At 37.1% G+C, this 19056-nt stretch overlaps 1 pseudogene; it reads right to left on the minus strand.

Moving 5' to 3' along the window:
- Window positions 1-2331: 2331 nt before the first annotated feature.
- Window positions 2332-17084, minus strand: LOC126618101 (subtilisin-like protease 3; annotated as a pseudogene).
- Between the last annotated feature and the right edge of the window lie 1972 nt (window positions 17085-19056).

Here is a 19056-nt window from a genome sequence, read left to right on the forward strand (position 1 = left end):
ATGGATAATTTCACAATACTACACAAATCATAACCAGTATGTCTACTCAATTATGTAATTCATGGTAATCGTTATGAGAAGCAATCTACTAAACTCAACCTGTCAGTCCCAATTTAGTTCTTCACACAAATAATGGCCAGTTATTTGATAACGATAAAGCACAATAATAATTACTCAACATGGAAAACAACCGAGATCAATATGAAATAATAAGAATTAGATGTTCATGATAAGAGTACACCCTAATCCTAGCAAAAGGACTTAGTTCATGATCGAATTAAAATACACCACGCTAGAATTCGAAAACAAAGAAGGAAACAACTGAAATTCCATTCTCCACTCCACAGCAAAGCTAGAATTCTCCAATTGCTTCTTCTTTCTCTCGGCTTATGTATGTGTCTGCACTGTGTTCTTTTTTGTTTTTTTTTTTCTCCCACTACCTTGCGGCTGCTGGATTCCTCTCCTTTTAATCTGCCCTCCTTTTCCTTTAAAATCCCCCTCCTCTTTTTCTTTCCCGCAACCTTCTTGATAAGGGGATTAAAAACCTTCTCCTCCTTGGAATAGTCCAACGCCAGTTTTTATGAAGCCCAAATTGGACTTAATTTGATAAAGCCCAAATTCCAGCACCACTCTCACATAGCATCAGTCCACTTCGTTATTCTTTCATGCTTTCCTTGTAATTCTTCTAAAAATCCAGTTTTCTCCGAAAAAATAACTTCTATAAAATTCACACAAAATACATCAAATCCAACTGTTTTATATCAAACCATGACTAAATTAAAAGGTAAAAGAGATACAAAATATACCTATCATATCAACCTAACAATGGCCTTTAGTAGCAAAGAATAGTTGTAGGTTTCTTAGCAAAGGAACTAGGTCAGTTGATCAGGGTAGCATGCCATCTCTTGAATCTCTTGCACTTGAAATCCAGTTTCGTTCTAGATGTGTATGTTAGAGTAGTTTAAAATATTGCTTTGCTCCAGATTCTAAATTTTGTTTTGGCCGAGTTGGTAGTCTGTGGACTCAATTGACTAAGCCCGGATCACAATGAGTTGACTCGAATTGGAATCGTTTATTGAGGTGAAATGCTAACTATTCAGTGATGTATCTGTGTGTGCTTTTGGGAATTGGTTTAGTGATTGAATCGGCTGCATTGTTTCTGTGTGTTGTGATTGGCATCAGTGTTAGGACTAAAGTGTCCCGTAACTTGAATCATTGTAATTTGAATGTTTTGTGTTGACCCTCTGATTACAGTTTTTTCTCATGTGGAAAGGAACATTTGAAAGAAACTGTTTTATTTAGTAAAATGAAAGAAGCTGTTTTGCCACAAAAAGAAAGAAAAGATTTTTTTCGGTGGAAGTCTTTACGGGAAGAATTGTTTACGTTAGTCTCAGATTTTAAGAAAATGAGTTGGATTTTGACTTAGGGTTTTCAGGTTTTCCATATGATTGTAGTTTATGAGTGGTGAATATTTGGCAGGTCTTGTTAGTATAAGGAAGAAGTGAATCAAACCACCTAATAAAGATATGAAATAACATAACTAAAAGGAGATATAAGTTAATGAATCTTATACATGTTAATTAATGTATAATATAAAGTGAGAAAACTATAAATATTGTACAAAATTATGTAGTGGGCAGTTATAAGGAGTTGGAAAACTAATGGCAACTGCCACCATGATAGGTGGAGCAGTTGCATCCTTATAACAAGGGTTTCGACCCCCTTTCTCAGGAGAGTTACCCGGATCTCATAAGGTAAATGCTCATCCTATTGAGAGCAAGAGTTCCAACATGTTTCCAAGAGAAGGGAAGGTTGTAATCACATCTCAAACATCATGGCTTCATCTTCGAGTGAGTCCCTTCCATTAAATGATTATAACATGATACTAAGAAGCAATTAGGGTTAGTAATACTACATGCATTTATTACAGTACATAGTTCATAAGCAGTGTTGTTAACGACCTGTATATTCATTATATATATATACATATTTGTTAAAGGGTTAACAGGTCTTGCATAGTGAAAGGACCTGTTTTGGCTGGTATTGAAGGCATATGGCTGAATTGAATTACTTTTTATACCTTTTTTGTTATCATTCAATGAGAATTGGTTAATTGTATTAATATGTATATATGGTAGGATTTCTACTTTCTAGGATCCATTTGTCATCCTTTATGAGATTATTTGATTTCATATTGTTAAATAGTTTATGAATTTCCATATCAAGTGCGTCAATATGTTGTTCCAGTATTTAATTAGATGTTATATGAGTTGATGTGTTTATACCATTGAAACATAATTTTTCACACGATTTCTAATCCTGCAGCAAATCGCAGGGAAAACTTTCTGTTTCCTCTCTAAAGTGGATCATGAAAAAAAACTATTAAAATTATAAGCATCTAAAGCAGCAAATTTTAATCTTGCGGAGTGTCAAAGATGACAGCTATAGGGGTAGTAACATTATGTTTATCAGAAAACCATCTCAAGTATCCTTGACCGTATGGAACACCATCCTTCCCAGCACCATCTTGTGCGATAAATTCGACATGGTATGTAATCTCCTGGTTAACCTCTGTGAATGTTAGCACCTGAGGATTCACACTCATTCCCATTTGATGTGGTACTAAAAGATCCAAGTTGTAAGCTGACATAGCCGGGCGGACGTTCTTCACAGTCCTTGTATAATACTAAGACTGAGTATGGTTGGGGCCTGCTTTAATAGAAAATGAAGGGTAATTGAGCTATGCTTCTGGTATGACCCCAACTTCAGAGCATTTCACTGTTTGTTGTGTGCTGATCTTTATTGCTGTCTCATTGTAATTCAATCCACACAAGGAAAGTAATCCTCAGGTTTTATGTCGAAGATGAGCCCCGGGTCATTTGCTTTTGCAAGGTTGACATGGCCTTCACCAATTGCGAAAACGTCCGCAGGTGTAAGATCTTGATTCACGATGGGTGTGCCTGCAAGGTTTAGTACATTAGCGGTTGTCATGATGGCATATTTGATTGCAGCTGGAGACCAATCAGGGTGTGATTTCTTGATCAAAGCTGCAATGCCGCTCAGGTGAGGAGTTGCCATTGAGGTACCAGAAATTATGTTAAATGTTGCCTTAGGATTAGGAAGCGTGGCATTGTCCACTGATTCACGCCATGCAGCTAGGATGTCAACACCAGGTCCAATGATGTGAGGTTTCAGAATTCCGGGGCCTGGTCTGCTTGGTCTTCTTGACAAAAAGTGATAGGAGCATATTTATGCGACTTAGTTAGCTTGTTTTCTTGCATTTTCATAGTTTGTTTGTGTTTATTATAGTGTTTTAAGCTATTTTCGTGTGTTTGTAGGTCCATATGACAAAGGTGACATGAAAGTGCATTTTGGAGCATTTTTAGGCAGTTTTGGGCACCAAATGGATAGCTTATGAATGGAGCAAGATGGATGGACGAATTTGAAGTTCAAGAGGCTAGGAATGTGCTGAAAAGAGTGAAGAAATAAATCCAAGTCAAGGAAGATAAGAAATCAGCTCAAAAGAAGGAACATTATCTAAAACCTTATCCAACCTTATCTTATCTTATCCTATCTTATCTTATCCTATCCTAATCCTATCCTAACTTAATTCCAGTTGCAAAGGGGATTTATTTTCATATTAAAACACATTAAAATAGGTTTCTAGAAGCCCTTATCCACTCCTACAAAGGTGTTGCACCTTATCCCTTGTTTTTCTAGAAATTAGCCACAAAACAACCTTTCTAGAAGGCCTTATCCCTTGTCCTACAAAAGTGACGCCCCAAACCTTTCTAGAACTTCTAGAAACCTGATTATTCCTTTCCCCCTTGGTTTCTAAAAGCCTTAGCCTTTTCCTTCAAGGATTGTGTGTTATTATCCTATACAAATTAGGCCTTTAAATCCTTTTCCTTTGCTACATAGGGGCTGCGAATTTCAGCCTATAAATACCATCCTTTGCTGCACCATTTAGTCACCACCCTCTACCATATTTTCACTACACCATTCACCCAAACATCCCTCTTGTGCCGTGAGTTTGCAAAGGAGAAGGAATGAGACTCTTGGAGCCGTGCATGCCATTCAAGGAGCTTGGATTGTTGGAGCGTTTCTAGGTGTTTTCTATCTTTATGTCAATGTTTAAATTTATTTATCTTTGTTTATTTGCGAACATGAGGAACTAATTTCTTTATAGTTAGAGGGGAATTCAAAGCCATGATCATATGTTTTATATGACTTGATTTCCTACAGTTATGATTTCATAAATCGTGAATGTGGTCTACTTATCTATTTGATTGATAACATGTTTATGTATGTTGATTGAGGGTCGACACTTAGTTTGCATGCATGAATTTGATGCTAGAGTATAAGGGAATTTCACCTAATCGTTATTAACTTATATTCATAAGTAGTAAAAGTCGCTAGTCACGAATGTGTTAAGTAAATCCTTGGCAAGAGTAACATGCGTATTCCATAGTTATGAATGCCTCGTCAATGTTTATGATTTCCATTGAACTTAATGATCTTTGATATGTGTCTCTATCATGCGTATTCCATAGTTAGGGTCCTTGATAAGAATAATTTGGTTGTAATGTGTATTCCATTCAATTCAATGAATCTAGGGAAATCTGAGAATTAATTGGTGTTGGAAATATGCCCTGAAAGTCAATCTTTGGAAGAAACCTTTCAGGACAAATAAATCGATGTATAGATGAATCTTATACATCAAATGGCAAAGACACGAATTAGGACTATCTCAATAAATGATATATGTCCTAAATAGTGTATCCATGGACAATGGATTGATTGAAGAAGTAATCTAATGATGTTAGACTACAGAGACCTTCTTCACATAACCATTATGTCCAAAAGGTTCCTAGTCATTAGATTGTCGGAGGGAAACTGACAATGCTTAGACCGGTACATACTGTGTCCGCTTCAAATGGAAGGATGGAAAGTCTCATCCCATTCGTGTGGTGACACTAAGACAAGTATGTAGGTGCTCATTAAGGGAATGAGTCCACTGAACACAATCGAACGAGAGTACTTGCATGGAGGTCTACTCACATGTCAAGCAAGTAACTCTAATGGTTGGAATAATGTAAGTAGTCCTTTGACCTGAGGCATCGTCATTGTCTTGTGGTTAAGTACTTGATCTTTGATTATGTCAAAAGTCACTCTATCAGAGTGTCAACGGCATAGTTGGGGTTAAGCCACTTAGTCATGAAGGCAAGTGTATGGGCAACAAGGAATCTCTAATCCTCGATAAGAGAGGAAGAATACTCTAAGATATGATTCGGGAATCTTCGGCCGAAGTATCGAGCGTAATAAAGGAAAGCGTTCCTATACGACTCAATTGAATCATATAAGAAGGAATAATCACATTAAGGGTTTGACATAATATATCCATACCCTAGTAATGTGATTGAGAGTATTTTTTTAGAGAAGGATCGAATTACATTGTTATTCCAAATGAATAGGTTCTCCGAACAACTTCTTCATTAGCTTGGGTAGCTATGACATATGGTTAGATGTCACTCATAGCTTGTGATTTTTTCTAGATGATTAAATGTAGTCATCAAAGAAGAAAGGTGAATTAAAATGAAGTTTTAATTCACTAAGTGATTGAATTAAATATAATCAATTGGATTGATCCCAATCACCTCACTGCCTTGCTAATTAGAACCTAAAATGATTGTCCACCGATACACTCTTGTAGTGAGTAATTAATGGATGATGGAAATAATTAATTGGATTAATTAAGTGTTGTGATTAATTTAGAAAGTCTAAAGAAATCATAAAAGCGATAAAGATCGTTTTGGGCTTAAAGAAACGTTCGGGTTTAATTGGGCCCATTGGGCCTAAACCCATTGGGCTTTTATTCAAGCATTGGATGACTTGAAATAAATGAAAGCCCAAAGCCCAAACAACACAAAGAGGGCCGGCCACTTTAAGGTGAAGATGGTGAAATATTTAGTCAAGTTGTTGACTAGGTTTCTTTTGTCTATATAAGGAACTTCATAGAGATATTGTTCAAGAGGGTTTTTGTGTGTTTAAAACAACAAAGAGGCAAAAGAAATATTTCTCTAAAACACTACAAAGGCCGGCCACCTTAGGGGTGTTTTTACTAACACATCTTTCACCCTTTTGGTTATTCCTCCATCCATCTCACTACACTAGTGGGTGTGGATCTTTAGAGGTCTTCTCCTTTGGAGACTTAAGGAGAACCTTGGAGCACTCTTACTAACAAAGTGGAGGAGGCAAGGAGGGAGGCTAGGCTCAAGGACTTCAAGGAGCAAAGGGCTTGGAGGTGGTCCATCCTTGGTCTAAAATCAAGATCAAGAGGTATAGATCTATTCCTTGACTTTGTTCTTAAGTTAAATGTTTTGATGCATTATATATAAACCTATGAACCTTGAAGGGGATTTGCATGGCTATAGCTTTGATTATTTGTTATAAATGCTTCCGCTGCTTTCGTATATTAAATTTGATTTGTATATGCATGATAGTCATTTTGAAATCCCATACATGAATCTCATAGATTTCCCTTCAATTGGTGCAATCTAGTTAATTTGGGGCATTGTCATTCATGGTTTGTTGAAAGAGTAACTGGAAATCGAGTCGTATGCATATGTTTCATGTGTGGAGAAGGAACCCTCTAACTAGCCTTTCACCATTTTTTTTTTCATCCAAAATCGTTTTTGATAAGTTTGTTTTCAAAGTTTATGTTTTAAAAATTCAATTTCGTCAAAACCAAACCCCTTGCTTTTAAGTCTTGTTTTTAGAATAAAAACTTGTTTCCTTTAAGTCTTTTGAGTCTTTGAAGTTCTATTTTCGTCCAAATCACTTGTTAGGTCTAGAATTGAGTATTTTTTATTGTTATTTGCTGTTCTGAGTGTTTTAAGTTAGTTTTGAGTTTATAAAGTCTAGTTTAGTGTTTTTTATCTTATATTTGTTGATTAGCATCCCTAGTTAATCCCCGGTCTAGAACGATCCCTACTTGCATCATTACTACAATTGTCATCAATAGGGTTTAATTTGTGTGTTAACTTAATTTTCACATCAAAAAGGAAGCTACCCTGGGAGCAAGCGCATCTCCAATTATAGTTCCATTGGAGTTAAGCTTCTCCTCTTGTGATTTTAGTATTCTGTCAGTGGTATTTGCTCCGACTATGAAAATCCATGGCGCCTCATTTGATAAAGACTCATAGAAGGGACCAGAATTTCCAGCTGCGCAGCTGAAAAATATTCCTCTTTTAATTGCTGCAAATGCACCAATTGCAATTGCATCATTATAGAAAGGACGTGAAGGGCCTCCAAGTGAGAGGGAGAGCACGTCTAAGCCATCTTCAACATGTTAACGTTTGATAGAGTTAATTCGAAAAAGAGAAGAGAAGATGAAGTTTCAAAGAAAAACAGGGAGAGAAGAACGTGGTGGTTTCTTCCTTCTGCAAAGACACAGAGGAATAATTTCTCATTAATTGCCTCTCTCATTCACACACAACGTGCAAGGAAAGATATAGCTTTACAACAAAAAACTGAGCTGGATCAAAACATTCAAAAACAGATCTCAGCCACTCATTTAGCTAATAGCTAAGATCATCACACATGGCACTCACGGCCTTTACATCTATATACCTTCTCACTTAGTATTTAATCTAAGTGCATACACATATTAACATCACAACTTATTTCTAATCAGCTATAGACTTATAATTCAACACTCCCCTTTAAGTCTAAAGCTGATTTCACTCCAAGTTTGCTTCTGAGAAGATTAAATCGATCTTTGGTGAGAGGCTTTGTGAAGATATCTGCCAATTGTTCTTCTGTGGGACAATAGATTAGATCAATGATGCCTTCTTGTAATGCATCTTTGATAAAATGATACCTCCTGTCAATGTGTTTAGTTTTCTGATGAAACACAGGATTCTTGGTGATTGCAATTGCAGCAGTGTTGTCACAATGCACTGGAGTTACTTCAGTTTGTAACTCACCAAAGTCTTCAAGAACAAACCAAAGCCAAATAGCTTGAGCAGTTGCCTCAGAGGGACTGATATACTCTACTTCTGCAGTAGAGAATGCTACACAATTTTACTTCACAGAGGCCCATGAGAACACTCCACTGCCAAAAGAAAATGCATAACCCGAAGTGCTTTTGCTGTCATCAACAGATCCTCCCCAATCACTATCACAGAATCTAATTAACATTGCATTCTTTCCTTTTACATACTTCAAACCATAATCTAATGTTCCCTTGATGTATCTAAGCACTCTTTTGGCTGTTCCAAAGTGTTTGTTTGTAGGACAGTGCATGAATCGGGCTAGAAGACTTGCGGCATACATTATATCTGGCCGAGAGGCTGAGAGATACAACAAACTTCCCACAATTCTTCGATACTGTTCCTTACTTGCTGAACCACTGCCATCATCTTTGCATAACTTCTCTGATGAAACAAGAGGTGTGAACACAGATTTACATTCACTCAAACCAAACTTATCCAACAAAGAGGCTGCATACTTTCTTTGGTGGATAAATATGCTTGTGTGAGTTTGAATGACTCTCATACCAAGAAAATGGTGAAGAAGTCCCAAATCTGTCATTTCATATTTTATCATCATGTCTTCCTTGAACTCCTTCAACATCTCATTGCTATTTCCAGTATACACTATGTCATCCACATAGATTGAAACAATTAGAATTTCTCTTCCCCTTGCCTTGATGTAAAGAGTAGCTTCGCTTTGACTTTTCACAAACCCACAGTGAGCAAAATAGGTATCAATTTCACTATACCAGGCCTTTGGTGCCTGTTTTAGACCATACAAAGCTTTATGAAGCTTGTACACCTTGTCTTCACTTCCCTTGATCACAAACCCATCTGGTTGTTCTACATAAACCTTTTCTTCAAGTACTCCATTCAGAAAAGCATATTTCACATCTAGTTGGTATAGTTTCCAACTCTTCTGAGCTGCCAAAGCAATTAGAGTCCGAATTGTATTAAGTCTAGTTACAGGTGCAAACGTTTCATTATAATCAACACCTGGTTTTTTAGCATAACCCTTGGCTACCAGCCTTGCCTTATTCTTTTGCACTGTCCCATCAAGAGTAAGCTTGGTCTTGAACACCCACTTAACCCCAATTATAAGTTTATCACTTGGTCTATTCACTAGCTCCCATGTTGCATTCTTCTCAATCATTGACAATTCATCTTTCATAGCTTTCATCCATGATTCATCTTTAGTTGCCTCTTCAAACTTTTCAGGTTCCATAATGCAGAGATTGCATTGTGCTAGAACATCATCCAGATTCCTCCATCTCAATGGAGTGTGATTAAAGGCTTGAGTCTTTCTCATGCTACTACTCACATCACTTACTGATTCATGAGAAGATACCAAACTTGGTGTCAAAACATAGTCACGACCTTCTGGAGTTATCTTCGATGAAATACTTTTAGGCATCTCAGATAACTCATCATGACTCAACACAGTTACATAATTGTCAGAGGCTTTCTTCCACTCACAGGCTGCATTCTCATCAAACACTACATCTCTTGAGAGTATAAGCTTTTTATTAAGAGGGTCATACACTCTATACCCCTTTTCACAGGTTGCATAACCTACAAATATGCCCTTGACACTCTTTGCATCGAGTTTCTATCTCAACTCACTTGGTGTGTGTACATAACACAAACAACCAAAAATTCTAAGGTGTACAATTCCAGGTTTTCGACCGCTGAATGCTTCAAATGGAGTTACATCTCCAAGAGCTCTTGTAGGACACCTATTCAGTATGTAGACAACTGTGAGTACTGATTCTGCCCACAAATAGTAAGGTAATCCTTTGTCATGAAGCATAGCTTTTGCCATTTCAACTGCTGCCCTGTTCTTCCTCTCTACCACTCCATTCTGTTGTGGAGTATACGCCATAGAAAGCTGTCTTTGAATCCCTGCATCTTTACACATTTTGTTAAACTCACTAGATGTGAATTCACCCCCTCTGTCACTTCTCAGACATTTTACTTTAAAACCACTTTGTAACTCCACCATGGATTTGAATTTTCTAAAATAGATCAAAGCATCTGACTTGTATTTCAAAAAATAAACCCACATCATTCTTGTGCAGTCATCTACAAGAAGCATAAAGTATTTGTTACTCGCAAGAGAGTCATTTTGCATAGGACCACAAAGATCTACATGTATCAACTCTAGAGGTTTGCTTGCTCTCCATGCCTGATTCTTTGGAAACCACTCTCTATGCTGCTTCCCAAACTGACAACCTTCACAAACTTCATCCATTCATTCTAAAAATGGCAGTCCATGCACCATTTCTTTGTTCTTGAGCTGTTGAAGACCTCTAAAGTGCAGATGACCTAGTCTTTTGTTCCATACCCAAGTAGACTTAGAAATACTTGCTCTCAGTACAACCTAATCATTTGGTACCAGTGTCAAAGGATAACACCTATTCTTTTTCATTTCAACCTTGAGTACCAAACAATCCAGAGAATGACCATCAAAGATGCTACACATTTTTCCCCCAAACACTAGGTAGTAACCGTGTTCATCCATCTGACCCACACTTAGCAAGTTTTCCTTCAACCCAGGTAAGTACATTACTTCTTTGACATATTTTCTGCCTTTGCTTGTGTCTATCACAAGTGTACCAAAACCTGCCACATTCATGAGTTCTCTTGTGGGCATTTGAACTTTGCTAACCACATTTGTCTTCATATCTATTAATAATTTTGAATCCCCTATCATATGGTTGCTACAACCACTGTCAACATACCATTCTCCATTCACCTTTGATTCAGTGATTGTGCTATTTGCATAAAACAGATTCCCTGTCACCTCTACTTGATTAGCATTGTTTGCCTTTTGCACTGATTTGCCTACTGTGCACTCTCTAGCCCAATGTCCAAACTTTTCACAGTTGAAACATTTAGGCTTCCCCTTATATCTACATTCCCCAAAATGAAACTTAGAACATACCCTGCACTGTGGTTTTGTACCTATCTGACCCATTGACTGTCCATTATGTGCAGAATTAGCAGGAAAGTTCTGCTGAAACTTGAGTTTTGAATCCCATTTCTTACCCTTATGATTCTAATTCCTCTAGAACTGAGATGAACCATATTGAACTCCACCCCTATTTTGCTCATTTGAACTCACTGAGAAAGATGAAAATGCTTTCCCAGTAGTATCAACAGTATGCAGATCAAACCGCTGTTCTTGACTCTTTAAGATTGCAACTACTTCCTGTAATTCTACAATCTCTAGACTCTTTGTATTTTCTATAACCAAACAAATAGAATCATAAGGTTTACTGAGACTAATCAGAACCTTCTGCACAAGTTTTTCATTTGAAAGAGATTCACCAAATGTTCTCATCTGATTAATTAGTTCATTCAACCTTGTACGATAGCTAGATAAAGACTCATCATCTCGCATCCGAGACTGCATTCTGGATGATTCCTAGAGCCTTCGCATCCTTCATAAACACAGCAGTCATTTCTTCATCGACTGCATCGTCCGATGACCCTTCAGCTTCCTTCTTCTTTTTCGAGTGAGGGGTTGTAATCCCTTTCTCCACCAGATTCCATAACCCAAGCGATTTGAAGATTGTTACCATCTTAATCCTCCAGAACTCGTAGTTCTCACCGGAGAAAATTGGAGTTCTCACCTCCAAGCTTCCAAATCCAGACATTTTGGTCCGACTATTGATTTCTCTTCTCAAATGGAACTCCGGCGACCTTCACCGAGCTTTGACTTAGCTCAGTGATTTCATAGCTTCACGCCCAGACTCAGTTGATCGAAACCGGCTCTGAGGCCATGTTAACGTTTAATAGAGTTAATTCGAATGAGAGAAGAGAAGATGAAGTTTCAGAGAAAAACAGGGAGAGAAGAACGTGGTGGTTTCTTCCTTCTGCAAAGACACAGAGGAATAATTTCTCATTAATTGCCTCTCTCATTCACACACAACGTGCAAGGAGAGATATAGCTTTACAACAAAAAACTGAGCTGGATCAAAACATTCAAAAACAGATCTCAGCCACTCATTTAGCTAATAACTAAGATCATCACACATGGCACTCATGGCCTTTACATCTATATACCTTCTCACTTAGTATTTAATCTAAGTGCATACACATATTAACATCACAACTTATTTTTAATCAGCTATAAACTTATAATTCAACACAACAGCGGCATCAAGGCCAGCTAAGATATCATGATACGTACAACTAGGCCCTTTGCAGACTCTGTACATTGCCAAGTGAGCATAAGGTGCCATGCCCGCCGTCGTGCCATTCCCCTCTCCAAACACACTTGTGCCCTTCACAAAATTTCCAGCAGCAGTGCTAGAAGTGTGGGTGCCATGACCATTCTGGTCAAATGGAGTTCCTGTAATATTTCCTGTCTCCACCTATGAAATTTCTTTCACCAATAAGCTTGTAATTGCACACTGTGCCACTGAACTCGCACTTGCCTTTCCATTTAGCCGAAGGAAGGGAAACTCCTTCGTCACTGAATGATGGATGATCTGGTCCAATCCCTGAATCCAAAAGTCCTATGATCACACCTTCACCATATTAAACTATACATGGTAAATACCAAAAATATATATGACAATATTTGGTAATTTCTTATATATTCATTAATCTCCAAAGTAGAGTATATATAGGAGTTACAATTGGAATTACATATGTACTTCACCAATGTGGGACAATAAACTACTATTTACACTTTAACTAATATATAACTCGCAACACTCCCCCTCAAGTTGGTGCAAAGATGCCACGCATGCCCAACTTGTCAAGCGAGTTTGAAAACACACTATTAAATACAGCCTTAGTAAGAACATCAGCAAGTTGATCTTCAAATCCCACAAATGGAAACATAATAATTCCAGCATCCAATATTTCCTTAATGAAATGTCGATCAATCTCCACATGTTTTGTTCGATCATGTTGCACTGGATTATGAGCAATCTCAATAGCAGACTTGTTATCATAATGAAGTTTCATAACACCCTTGGGTTTAAACCCAAGATCTCTCAACAATTTTTTCAACAACAACAACTCACATACACCATGAGACATACCACGAAACTCAGTTTCTGCACTTGACCTAGCCACCACTTTTTGTTTCTTGCTTCTCCAAGTAACTAAATTACCACCCACAAATGTAAAGTATCCAGATCTAGATCGCCGATCATTGATAGAACCTGCCCAATCTGCATCTGTATACCCTTCGATGTTCAAATGAACATTCTTGGAGAAAACCAAGCCTATGCCAGGAGCCATCTTCAAGTACCTCAAAATACGGGTTACTGCATCCATATGAGCTTCACTAGGTGAGTGCATAAACTGACTTACCACACTAACTGCATAAGCAATGTCAAGGCGAGTGTGAGACAAATAAATTAATCCCCCCATAAGCCTTTGATACCGTTCCTTATGAGAAGGAACTTGATCTGGAAATAATCCCAGACGATGATTATGCTCAATCGGAGTATCAACAGGTTTGCAATCTAACATACCTATTTCAGCTAACAAATCAAGAACATACTTCCGTTGAGACAGAAAAATACCATGCTTGGATAATGCAATCTCGATTCCAAGAAAATACTTCAATTCACCCAATTCTTTCATCTCAAATTCAGTAGCTAGATACTTTTGAAGGCGTTGTATCTCCTTCTGATCATCATCAGTCACTATCATGTCATCAACATAAATAATCAATGCAGATAGCTTACCATTTTGTTGCTTTAAAAACAAAGTATGATCTGAATGACTCTGGATATACCCAAACTTCTTCATTGAACTTGTAAACCTCCCAAACCACGCTCTAGGAGATTGTTTCAAATCATACAAAGCCTTTCGTAACCTGCATACAACACCTTTTTCAGGAGATGTTCCAATACTAGGTAGGAGATCCATATAAACTTCCTCCTTAAGATCACCATGAAGGAAAGCATTATTAACATCAAACTGCAACAGAGGCCAATCCTGGTTTGCTACTAAGGACAGAAGAACACGCATAATATTAAGTTTGGCAACATGAGCAAAAGTCTCCTGATAGTCCAGCCCATAGGTTTGAGTATAACCCTTAGTAACTAATCTGGCTTTATACCTATCAATAGAACCATCTGCTTTGTGCTTAATAGTAAACACCCATCTACATCTAACGGCTTTCTTCCTGTTTGATAAAGGAACCAAATCCCAAGTAGAATTCTTTTCCAAAGCTTGCATCTCAACTTTCATGGCATTAACGCACTTAAGGTCAGACAAAGAATCTTGCAATTTTGTTGGAATTAATACACTAGACAGCTGACATATGTAAGATGCATATGGTTTGGACAAGCGATGAGTAGACACAAAATTGTTGATAGGATATTTGGCTTTGGCATGCATATCAGGCTCATATTGTATTTTAGGTTTTCCACGATTAGCTCATGGAGGCAACTGATAAGTAGAAGAATCGTCAGAATTTACCTCATGTATGTCACCATCTTGTACCAAATTGTTAGAAGAATCATCACTGGACGAACCATCATCAGGCAACTCGTTAGACATATCAGCAGCAGGCAATCGATCATTAGAAGGTAATTCGTCAGACATACTAGCAGGCAACTTGCTGGGCATATCTGATTTGTCGTCAGTAGAAATAGTTCTGGGAATGACAAGTGACCGATGACTATCTGTAGTCGACTGATCAGTATCACGCAACATAATAGGTTATGTTCCCAATTCTGCTTGTAACACATCATCCATACCATCTCTTCGAATCTGCACTTCACTCCTACTCTCCCCTGAAGTGGAGAGTCGGAAGAGGGCTTCACAAAATATGAAACTTCCTCGTGGAAGGTAACATCCATGGTAATATAAGTTTTTTGAGTTGGAGGATGATAACACTTCTAGCCTTTTTTATTGTTAACATACCCAATAAAGACACATCGGATAGCACATGCATCAAGTTTACTCTGCTGATGAGAGTAGACATGCACAAATGCAATACACCCAAACACTTTCGGAGGAAGCTTTGATATAGAAAAAAGAGAAACATGTTTTTGTAGCACATCAAGCGGTGTCTAAAAATCAAGAACCCTACTTGGAACACGATTGATCAAATACACAGCAGCCAAAACAACATCACCCCACAAATGATTAGGAACACATTTATCCAACATCAAGGAGTGAGCAACCTCCATTATTTAACGATTCTTCCGTTCGGACACACCATTTTGTTGGGGTGTAAATGGAGTAGTCGTCTTGTGAATAATACCATGATCACGAAAAAAGCATGCCAAAGTGTGATTCACATATTCTCCTCCGTTATCAGACCTGAAAACCTTAACTTTGGTCTAAAACTGAGTAGACACCATTGTACAAAATTCTTGAAGAAGTAACGGAACATCACTCTTATTCTTCATCAAGAACACCCAAGTTAACCGAGTACAATCATCAATAAAAGTAACAAACCAACGGAATCCATTAGAAATAACTTTTGCCAGACCCCACACATTAGAAAGTATTAAATGAAATGGCAAAGTAGCTTTAGAATCACTTACAAGAAGGAAGCACGATGACTCTTAGCCATGACACATGTTTCACACTTAAACTCGGAATCACTACAAGTGCGGAACAAAGAAGGAAATAGATGCTTCATATAACTGAATGATAGATGTCCCAATCGTCGATGTCCCAATCGTCAATGCCACAACCAAATTTGATGTCTGTCATCCACTTTAGCACTTAAAACTTGATGAGTATTTGAACCGGAAACAACAATATCCTCCATAGTTAAGATGTACAAACCCCCTATTCTTTTACCACGACGAATTATCTTATGAGTTTAAATGTATAAATGTCTTGAAAATAACAATACGTATGGTAGAAGTGAGCAGAACGATATAAGGTATCAAGAAGTTTTCCTACCGACAAAAGATTGCACTTAACATCAGGAACAAGTAAAGCACAGACCAGTGATAAGGTTGAAATCAGAGAGATAGTACATTCACCCTTCACAGGGGAAGGTGCTCCATTTGCACTAGTAATATACGGATCATGAACATAGTCACATAACTCATTAAACACTCTAGGGTCACTAGTCACATGATCAGTGGCCCCAGTATCAATTATCCATTTATTTGCTCCACCAAGATGCATAACAACACTATGATTATATTAAGCCATTGAACAAAATCACGAACAATAAAGGCACAAAAGATACGCAGCGGAATGAAAACAATTTACTAGAACACTGTAGCAATCTGTAGCAGAGACTATTCACAGCACTGTAGTAATCACTGTTTACGGCATTGTAGATGATCACTGTTCACAAAGCAGACCACTGTTCACTGTTCACGCACACAGTAGCGTGACACTATTTTTTTTATTTTTTATTTTCTTTTCAATGAAGGAAATCACAAAAAATGTGAGCCCAAAATTAAAGCACACAGGTCACCAAGAGCGAACTGCTCTGATACCATATTAAACTAAACATGGTAAATACCAAAAATATATATGACAATATTTGGTAGTTTCTTATATATTCATTAATCTCCTAAGTGGAGTATATATAGGAGTTACAATTGGTATTACATATGTACTTCACCAATGTGGGACAATAAACTACTATTTACACTTTAACTAATATATAACTCGCAACACACCATAGATTGCTTGTTCCCATAGTCCATATCCTTGGTGTAACCCCAAGAAGTCAGGACTATGAGTAGTTTGCAAAGGCACAGTTATCTCGAGATGAGAAGACAAAAACCCTTCTTTGTTTTCCATTCCTTTCACTTCCTCTGGTGTCAATTTTGCTGCAAATCCAGTGACTACATTGCGGTATGCATGAACAATCCTCTGCTGGTTTGAGATTGTTGTAGTTTCAGACAAAAATGACTGATAACATTTGTCTAAATCTGATTCTACAGAAAATTTCGAGAAGACTGGCTTTTAGAGAAAAACAATGTAATTTTGGAGACTATTTTGGTCCTGTTGTGCAATTGCAAGTGATATGTAAAACATGAAAGTAAAACAAAGAAGATATATGACATGCATTGCTGCACCCTTCTTGTTCTCCATCTTTTAAATTGGTTAAAAGAACTTGGTGTGTTTTAGTCTACCTTTATAGTAGATAACTGTGGTTATTAGAGATAATTGTGAATTGCTTGACTTGTTTTGACTTGGTTAATTAAGTGGCTGTGCATGCTAAAATTGGTGGACTTTGTAATGCTTGCAGGCGGCGATGCCGCTTATGTGACAGAAAAGATTAATTTGTCTGGATTTGATTTGGAAGCTTTTCTGGCATAGTGTAGTGCGAACAGGTTCCTCATTATTCTTGTTAAAACCTTCATTTAGTTGATGTTGCAGGCGACAAAGATGAACAGTAGGAGGAAAAGGACAACAGTTAAAATTCATTTTATGAGTTGCATTGTTGCTGGTATAAATGTATAATGACAAAGAATAATATTCTATCTGGTGCAAACTTGCAAATCTAGTCAGATTTACCAATATTGAAAGAGGTCCTAATTAAGTTCACCATTGTTTATTGAGCAAGCGTGCACCAATTTACCATTATTTATTGAGAAATCACATATGATATGAAATATATATCAAAATTTCAGTATGTTGAAATTTGTAAAGGAAATTAAAACGAGGAGAAATAGGTGCCCTATCATTCATGTATTTTTTTTGAGACACATAATATTTGCGTATTGTGGGCTAAAGATTATTAGTTTAAATATATACTTGTTATTTTATAGGTATCAATGCTGAAAGAGGTCATAAGTTTAAATACCTTTATTCTCATTGATTACAAAGAGAGAGCTTGACTTTCTAGCTTAGGGTTTGGTATAGTGGGTTTCAAGCATTTTGTGGATTAGTGCACTACTAGAAAACTGGCCTTAGACCACTGAAATTACTTACCAAAAAAAAAAAACCACCGTCAAATTGGCCACAGAAGATGTTCTCCGAGTTTTTTTTTGTACCAAATAGCTACAGTTAACTGTACAAACATGGTTTCAAATTTTGAGGTGTACGCCAAACCTCGCTTATGGCACTGATTCCCAGTTTATTATTACCAGTAAAGTGTGGGTTTTCCCCGTTCTGTACTTCAAGTTCTGAACATGTTCCAGGTTGTGGTTGCCTTTCATTTGGGATATGGATGCTCTCCGGATCTAATTATCCTAATTCATCTAGTCAAATCATTCAGACCATTGAAATTTGATTCAACGGCTAAAGTTATTATAATTTTTAAAATGAGCCCCTATTTGTAACCGTTGAATCAAATTTCAATGGTTCGGATGATTTGACTAGGTGGATTAGGACAATTGGATCCGGAGATGATCCATGTCCCTTCATTTGTACATCTATATTTAGACTATTACAACGTGTACTTCAGACTATTTGTCAACCAATTTTTAAACTACTTATTTGATTCAAGGTAGAGAAAAGATACAATGAGCCAGTTTGCCACTTTTATCACAATCTTTTCATTTGTAGTTAGATTTCTTGGACCACGAGTTATTTAAACACCCTCTCATCATATTCCAGAAGCTAAATTGATTTGGGTTTCGCAAACGGGTATTGATGTATATATTTATCATTTTCTCATTTTTGTTCCTAAAACCTTATGGATTAAAGTGAGAGAAGATCATATAGATGCCAAAAGAAGCCACACTAAGTGAGACATATATGTAAAATCATTATAGATTATCACTACTAGAAATTTGGCTAAAAGACACCCTTTTCATTGGTATCTATTGTCAATTGTGGATACTCTCATTGGTGGCAAACCTCAATGGCCACCAAGCAACCACTAAATTAGAGATGGCGTCCTATGTAGAGGACTCTATTGTTACAAACATCAATTAGATAATAGTGGCACAATGAATAGTTACACCTTTGAAATATTATATAATTTTTATACATCGGTGGTCATGTTGTAATATGTTTTTTAGAATAAAAAAAGGCCCATTAATCTGGGCACCCAAAAATATACATATATATAGTTAATAGACTACACAGAACTGCAGTTTTACTGTAGTCTTCCATA

The sequence above is a fragment of the Malus sylvestris genome, chromosome 4 (genome assembly GCF_916048215.2).
Source record: "Malus sylvestris chromosome 4, drMalSylv7.2, whole genome shotgun sequence".
Lineage (NCBI taxonomy): Eukaryota > Viridiplantae > Streptophyta > Magnoliopsida > Rosales > Rosaceae > Malus > Malus sylvestris.